At 40.5% G+C, this 8,748-nt stretch overlaps 1 protein-coding gene across 1 annotated transcript in view; it reads left to right on the top strand.

The window, feature by feature from the left end:
- The first annotated feature begins 945 nt into the window (after positions 1-945).
- megf11 (multiple EGF-like-domains 11) overlaps positions 946-8,748 on the top strand; it is a 70,689-nt gene continuing 62,886 nt past the window's right edge. Inside the window, exon 1 of the mRNA XM_040131861.1 lies at positions 946-1,027. The gene's annotated coding sequence lies outside the window, so the exon portion shown is untranslated. The remainder of the gene's footprint in view (positions 1,028-8,748) is intronic.

Raw genomic sequence — 8,748 nt, 5'->3', positions numbered from 1 at the left:
TCTGCTAAATGTCCCTGTAAGAAACAGTGTTAGGTTTTTCAAATCTTCCATGTGGAGAATCATGTCTTAACTGTCCTTGAAAACATCAGGGTTACAAGGTGTTTTTTTTTTTTATCCCACGGCGTGTAGCAACGCCTGAGCATGCAAGATTAGAAACCTTGCTCGGGTTCACATCCGAAAAGACATTCTGTTATCAATCATTAGTCGACGTCCTATCTAAACTGGGGCATAAATCTGTCATAGGCAGATGAAGATATGTCAGATTTTGAACAATCGCCTGAACACTGACGGAAAAACCTGATTCTGCCTGATGTGATTTGATCTATTTTCCAGGTTCAGAGGAGAACTGATGTGTTCACCCTTGCAGAAAAATATAGGATCTAATTATAACAAGTACGCTGTTCTGGGCAATTTGGCTACTTTGACCTCATATAGTTTTGAATGTTGCGGTCATGCATGGGAAGCAGACAGATCCTGCGTGGGACTGGGAAAAGGGAAGTGCAGTGTTTAAAAGTCCTCCCAGAGGTTCTGTACCTGTAAATGGTGTCTCCCCAAGTTGTTAAGAGGGTTGCTGTAGAGTTGTGTCCAAGGAGACGATGAAATGTTTGTGATTTTGCGGGTTTTTTGTGTTTGTTTAGGGGTGTACGGTCACGGGTGGTAGGACTGTCCCGGGGGGGGTGGTGGCTTCGGCATCCGCGCCCATGACGTCACCAGAGTTTAAAGTGGGCCGCGCTTCACCCCAGTGAAGGAAAAGAGAGAGAAGAGGGAGGAAGCAGCGGCAGCGGCAACGGCGGCTCCGGCTCCTCTCACAACACCTGACTCCTGCGCGCCGCCGTGCATCAAGAAAAAAATAAAAAAAAAAATAAAAAAACAATGCCGGCTACAACTCCAAGAAACTACCTGCTCGACCCCACCAGCGTTTTGAGTTTCACACTAATTTGAGATGGAGGACCGTGTGGCGCCGTGGACCCGCTGAATTCTGTTTTTGTTCGAGGGCGACAACTTCAAATCTCAAGTCTCCCGACGGGTGAGTTCTAACGCTTTTCCCTGAAAACCGAAAAAGAAAAAAAGGAAAAAAAGAAGAAGTGGGGGGGTTGATGTAGTGGGCCGAGGATGCTAATGATGCTGCAGCAGGCACGACACTACTACCGGCAGTGTCTGTGTTGATGAGCAGCCCTGTGCGGCGCTCGGTTAAAAGAGGCAACTTGGTTTTGTTGTGTTTTTGTGTGTGTGTGTGTGTGTGGTCGAAGCGGCCCGCAGCACCAACTTGGGGCGCAGTCTTGTGGCGTTCGGGAAGCGCTGCCGTGGGCTGGTTAACGTGACAAGCGGCGCTCTCGATTTAATGAGGCTATTGGCGAGTCTTTCCCTCGGAAAGGCGCGTGCTGTGCCAACGAAAATGGCTGTATCATCCCGGAGAATTTTAAGATCTGCTGAGGCTTTTTTTTCCCCCCTTTCTTTTCTTTTTTTTTAAAAACATGGCTCGTAGCCTGTATGTTCTGCCAGGAAAACTATTAGTTTGAAGACACAGTGGCTTTTAAAAGGCCCGTTGCAACGCAGTGAATGCTAATGATTTAGGAGCGTGTTGCAGGATGCACAGGCAGTTGCTTTGAACTGCTCCGGCACAAGTTTTGATGCTTTCCTATTTCTGCCAATGGTTTCCCTGTTTTCTGACAAGTTGGGTTGGCTGGAGCCGATGACCCATCCTCCGGTTTCGGGGCTCCCATTAATGTTACATCTGACATTAACATCGGTTTAAGTGGCACCTGCGTAACTCCAGTGTCACGGTGTCTCCTTCGGTCTACGATTCATTTCCTTGAACGGGGATTTAAGGGGACGTTTTGCTCTGCGAAGTGAAGGACGACGCGTGAATCCGGCAGCAGCGAAGAACATTTTTGATTCGGTCTAAAATAATATCACATGTAGAATGTTATGTCCTTTTCGGGCCACTAGATGACAACAGAGCTCAAGCTACAGCAGCTGATTAAACTTGCATTAGTCCCATATTCAATGAGCAGATCTGCAGCATGGTTTAATAATGAAATCATTACCGCTGTTGATTTCCTTTGTGGAAAAACAAACAGACCAAGAAGCCCTTTAGTAAAATCAACGATTATTGTCAAATCACCGGCAGATACATTAGGTGCACACTCACACACCCATTTGAAACAGTTGGAGCCTTACAGTAGCTACTGTTGTTGTGCCCTGTCGGAGCTACATACATTATAGCTCCCCACATTAAAGCAATTTGTGATAAAGTCATTTACTATAAATGCACCTTGGCACCACAGCAATGCAGGTTTTATTTTGACCCTGAGACTGACAGTTCAAGTGTGCTTAGACGACACGTTTTCAAAAATTAAGATTTGCTTTGCGTTTCCTTTGGTGACTTTAAAGCTTAAGGTCTTGTTTTTTTTTTAATATAATGGCTACACATTTACTGTCTTTAATCACTTCATAATTTGTTCTTTTCTGTTCTCCAGATAACGGCAGAAATACAGCACATTTGCATTCACAAATAAATAATTCACATCGTGAAAACTCATATTTGTCTTAGAAGCTTACTGTTTGCTTTGCATTAAGAAGTTAGATGATTAGTTTCACAATCGGAACTGTTTAAATCCATTGAGGCAACAAACAAAGCCAGCTTTGACTTTGGACTGTTATGACCCTCCAGAATAACAGAAATTGTGGACCACCGTCTTTCACATTTTCAATTTCCTTTTGTTTACATGTGGCTGTAATTTAAGCTGCAAAACAAGTTAACTAAGTCCACACCGTCCTGTGGATTTCTGACAACGCATTTTACAGCTAATCCAATGAGTTTCTGAATTTTTTTCTTCAGTACGAGAAGTAGAAGATATCTCTTAATCCTTCAGTTTATCTGATAAACTCAAAATCACCCGGTTTGTACATACATGGTTTTATTTGGACAGTCTGGTCAGTGAGCTGTTATTAGGCACATTTACGCAACTTTTATTTACTGTAATGTGAAAAATCTTGAACAAAAATAAATTATAATTTTTTTATATTAATTTGTATAGACATGTTTTGTTTTTGTTTTTTTTAGCTTGACCCACATACAGTAGTTTCAGTCTGTCGGCATACTTACGCACTTGGAAATACTGTAACATGTTCAGTGAGCTTTAAAGTTATTTTTCCCCTCTAACAAAGCGACTGTTCATTAAAACGTGATCTGCAGGTTGTCGCTGTTTACAGTTTGGTGGTCCTCCAGGACTAGGCTCGGTTCAAGCTGTGATTTTCATACAATCTTTCGAGAGGTCATGCTGCCAGTAAACAAATTGACACTCAGTTCAGCTTCAGTGGCTCCAGCTCTCAGTTAAGCCAAGGATGACATTTGCCACCGAGACACCGTGAAATCTGACGTTGTTTAATGAGAAGTGAGCAGACACATCTTTGTCTCATTTTCTGAGCTCTTCCAAAGGTACGGATCCTTCAAGGGCACGTAAGCGGCTTGTGCATTCGGTAGAGTTTTTTTTTTTTTTTTGTGCACTTTACAGTCTACTAAACCCTTTCAACTGGAAATCCCGATGTTTGGCTCAATCAATGCATTTAATTAGTGCTGATTAATGAAAGTGTGTGGCTGTGGAAGACCGTCAGCTTTCTCACTTCACAAGGACACATTCTATTGGCAACCAGGGAGAAATTGCTTTCCATGGTAGGAATTTGATTTTACATAGCCATTCACAATGTAAATTAGACATAATGAAAGAATATATGAGATCAGAGTGTAAGTACAATTTACATCTTCTGTTTGATTTAGAGGACACACTAATTAATTCTTTCAATAGATGCAGTTAACACTTAATCAGTTGCCGGTTTGGACCCATGCAGGTTCAATAAACTCTTAATCACATATGAATTAAAAGATCTGGACACACCCAGCAGTGCATATGCTGAAAAGTTGTTTTCCCCACAGGTCCGATATGACTTTGGCAGTGCGACTAGTCTCCAGCAGCGGATTGGTATATACAGTACATTAATTGTGATGTAGGACAACGAGTGGGTTGGGTCCAGTTCACAAGAGCAAAGCATAATACTCAGCTCGTGGTTATAGACTTGACACTTATTTTGGGAACTACATGTGAACACCTCAGTATACAGTAGTATTTCAAGGCAGAGTTTCCTCTGGAATTCATTGTTTTGAATGCTGTTCTCTGTGAGAGCCCCTCAAAAGTAACGGCTCCAATGACCTTTATTTTGCAAATTAAGCAGTTTTTTGCTTCGCACCGACTGATAGATCTTATTATTTCAGCAAAAGTGCATTGAGCATTGAGCAAATACCCTGGAGCCATAGCAACTACATTAACAAAAGTTAATGAAATACTGGCAGGACCTGGACTTTGCTTTACTTTTGAAAGCTGCGGCATTTACATTTTTCACTTCTATGGAGAGGGAATGAAAACAATATAAGACAGCGTACACCCACATCTTATCCCTTACTTGTCTAAATAAACATATTTATGCTGCACTCTATACTGAATTATTTGACTGTAAACTGCAGACACAGGTTTGTTTAAGCCCTTTTTGTCATGTATTTTCTTTTCTTTCGAGCCTAGATTGTTGAGAAAAAGTCATAGTCGTGCACGTTTTGCATCACAACAAAGTTAAATAAAACCAAAGTGATGCTAAATTTTTAAGGCCACAAGATTTGCTCCTAAAAACAGCATAGCTAACTGGCATTGAAAAATAATAAGAAATCTGCAATTTAGATTCAGCTTCAATTCTATGTCAGCTGTCCCAAAGGTCTGACCATGTGTGCACTTGATTCTGCTTGCATGCATTTAATTAATAATTCGACAATGCTTGGCATTGAGGTCGGTCAGCCAACAGGCTACGGGGGAATAGATTGCCTGAGCCCGATATCCAGCCACGGCTTCTTAGCGAGGAGCAGAAACGATGAGCTCAGGCAGATTCCAGATACAGGAGCTCCAGCGTGGAGCTGCGATAATCCCACCCCCCTCCCTCAGGTACAGCCGCTCCTGGGGAGAAATGCCATGGACTACAGCTCACCACGATGCCTGGTCGTGCTCTGATTAATGCACTCCTCAGTTCTTTTCTTGTTTGTTTTAATGACGTACGTCAATGAGTATGTCCCTTGTGGGAATCTGGTGACTTTTTACAAATACTGCTGATGCATCTGCTTACACCTGTCCCTTTTTTCTTCCTTGTCTTGTGAAAGGATGCTGCCATAAAGCCCAAGTCTTTTGACATGACTGGGCTGTCACTTACAGTGCAAGGAGACCACATGACGCATTTTCCATCGGAGATACAGGAAATACATGAGCAACGATAAGATCTCAGTGGATTGGGATGTGTTGTGCTTTGTTGATGAGGCTATTATTCATCATTATGCCTTAGACAGCAAAAATCCACTCTCCATCTCTGGCATATGCTTTTTACGCATAATGTATTCACTGCTTTGCATTTGCAGATGAGTTGAACTGGCTTTTAATTACTAATTACTATGGTGTTTAAAAAGGATTTAATCACTTATTTAGACTATAGAGAAACCAAAGATATTCAACGAGCATTTTAAATTTTAGCTAATCTTCTGAGAACTAAGGCTGTTGAGCAGACGTAGAGAATTGAAATATGATTTTCTCAGAAACATGCTGAAATTTAATATTTAATGTTAATGTTAATTTGACGGAATCGAAAAGGTACTGAGAGGCACTAAGTATTTTAAAATGTTGGAGAACATCAGTTAAAATGGACGTGATTCATTTTATAAAAGCCCCATGAAAGGTTATGTAGAAGATGATTCATAGATCAAAGAATGAGGCCATTTTTAATACTTCCCAACAAGTCCCCTTTTCTGTTTGAACAGAGGTGAAACAAACTCAAATATTTCCCAGCATCCACGGTGTGAGCTTTGGATGGGTCCTAAAATTGCTGAAACTTCTCTGACAGTTTCCTCAATTTCAAACAATATTAAACCAGAAATCTGGTGTGCTAACAAGAGTGTGGGCTTTGAAAGGTCAAATTAATTTGGAAAAGTTTAATACTGATCTTTTAAAGAACATGTAATTAACATGAAACACTGACCTGAACATGAGCTCTACATGAGGCCCCAAGATTGTTACGTAGGTGTTTCAGTAAGTGCCACAGTGAATCCTGTGTGTCTCAGTAGGCTAGCAGACATGGTAATTGTTATTCACATTACATATCATACAATAATTCTGCAACATGATCGATGAGGGATGATCATTATTCTGACAAATGCAGACAGGGGAGAGTTGTGGTCATGCCACATTTGGCTGCCTATATGTGATTGATGATTAAAGTGAACAACGGCTTCACAGTGCTCAACTTACCATTAATAGTGTGATGCCTATTAGAGTGTGAAACCTTGCCTCCGGCACCTTCCGAAGAGGGACCTCATCATAGTTTTTTTTTCTTTCTTTTTTTTTCTCTGTTTCTTTCTGTGTATGTGTGTGTCTCTGTGTGTATATCTGGGTGTATAAATATAACACAGTGCTGCTGATTTCTGTGGAAGGGAAATTTGATTCAGACACAGAAATGCTTATTTGCCTACACTCAGCTCCATTGCTACACTGCATGGTTACCTGACACATAACCTATCGCTGCCACCTCTCAGCCACATGCTGTGCTGCTCCTGTTTAATAAGTGTTGTAGCTGCATCCTCTCAGCCCATCCGTTCAGTTCTAGCCAGCAAACTCTGGACCGTTTCCAGTGTCTGGTGATGGATCTTTGTGTTATTAGTCAGGTGCTTTGAGCCCTATATATAAAGCCCCTGCACTTATTCAGCATCTGGGTACCTTGCTTGTGATCAATGGCCAGCAGTCAGGACAGTGAATGGAGCACAGATTGAACAACATCTGGGATTTGAATGCTGAATAACTGCCCACTCAACAGGGGCGACTCATGAATAATGCACCAGCCAGCCAAGAGTCCCATCTCCTTTGGCCCCTCACAGGCAATTCTGTCGCACTTCAGACCTGTCCAGAGAGCAGAAGGTCAGGGCACAAATACTTGGCACCCCTAGCAACAGCATCAGGAAGTCTACCCGGCACGGCCGTGGGAGAGTGGAGAGAATAATGGATATAGAGGCTGAAGGAGTAGCAAGTAAAGGTATATATTTTATTTATTTGCGTGTTGGATTGCATGGTGATTTTTACACTATTGTGATTTATGACATAATTACATACTAGTATTACGGACTACACAGAGAAATACAGATACAGGGTAAGTTTTAACACTGTGAACCTCTAATGAAGCAGATGATTTATAAAGAATACATGTAAGTGCATTGTTTCTTAAGCCCAGTGGTTATAGTTTGTCTCCTAACGATTGTACAAGCAAATTCCTAATGACTTTCACTGGCTTTATGTGCATTTTGGGTTTTCACCACCAGTTTCATTTTGCCTTCATTTAAGTCTGTCACATTATCGACGAAAATAGGCGTCTTGTATTCATCAGGCAGGCTGAACAGAGCCAGACACACTCCTTTCTTTTGTTAATTTTTTTTTTTTTTTTGTAATGCATTCAGTGTAAGTTGGCATATTTTGCTCAAGTGGATTCAAGGTCATTTAAAAGGTCATGGTGGCAAAAATCGGGCATACATCTTTAATACAAATCTGGTTGATTGGTCTCATTTCACCACACTGAGATCACCTGGTTGCAGGATGGCCGGGCTTAACATGCTGCAGGAGCATATTTTCAGATTTAATAATCATGATGGTAAGTCATTCCTCTTTGAGTAGTGATCCAAAAAGGTTAATGTGCTACACTAGCAGAGGGAGTAAACCATTGATGTAGAGAGAGATGTCGGAGATGTAGCTTTTAGTGGAATATAAAAGGTTAATATTTTATTCTAATTGGTTATTTACAGAGAAGAAATTCCACCTAAATAGACACACATTCTTCTTGTGGGAGATCCCACAGCTTCTTCATTTTCTGTGAATTAGAAGTGAAGTTTGGCCTGCACTTGATTTGATTAAATGCCAGAAACTACAGTACATCAGAGGTGGGAAGTAACTCAGTACATCTACTCATGTTCTGAGGCACATATAGTTTACTTGAGTGTTTCTGCTACTTTGTACGTCTACTCCACTACTATTACTACTATTTACAGAGGGAAATAGTAGTATACTTTACTACACTACATTTATCTGACAGATACAGATGCTAATTACTTTTCAAGTTAGGATTTTACAGCTCAAACAATACAACATATTGTTAAAGATTAAAACCGATGGTTCCAACCTTTTTGACTGGTGATCCTAAATAAAAAAAATACCTCTGTCACAGTCTTTTGTGAATAATATGAATCCTTTTCACGTTTCAAATGTCTATGAGGTGTTGGCAGTTACACCAAAAATACATTTTCCTTTATAAATTTCTCACATGGTTTATTTTCAATAGTTGCTCAAATTATCTGATGTTTCACAACAAATCAAAGATCAGAGAAAAGTAAAAAAAAAATGAAAATAATTTGTGTGGCAGAATTGAGTTTTTTCATTTTTTTTCTCCCATTAAATCTTGCTACCCTTTGGACGGGCCTTGACCCCCAAGGGTGGCAAACAATACTAAACTACCTATCTGTATATAAAGTAATTAACATTAACTCCACCTCAAACAGCTACAACATCAAAATGCTGCTTGATACATCAGTATCAATAACCTAAAAATATCACATACAATAATATATCAGTCACAGAGGCCATTTTAAAACAACACTATTTTTTTTTTTTTACTTTGATACTT

Source organism: Xiphias gladius, chromosome 8, assembly GCF_016859285.1.
Source record: "Xiphias gladius isolate SHS-SW01 ecotype Sanya breed wild chromosome 8, ASM1685928v1, whole genome shotgun sequence".
In the NCBI taxonomy this organism is placed as follows: domain Eukaryota; kingdom Metazoa; phylum Chordata; class Actinopteri; order Istiophoriformes; family Xiphiidae; genus Xiphias; species Xiphias gladius.
Note: the sequence above shows the minus strand (reverse complement) of the source record. Positions and strands in the feature narration are given on the sequence as shown.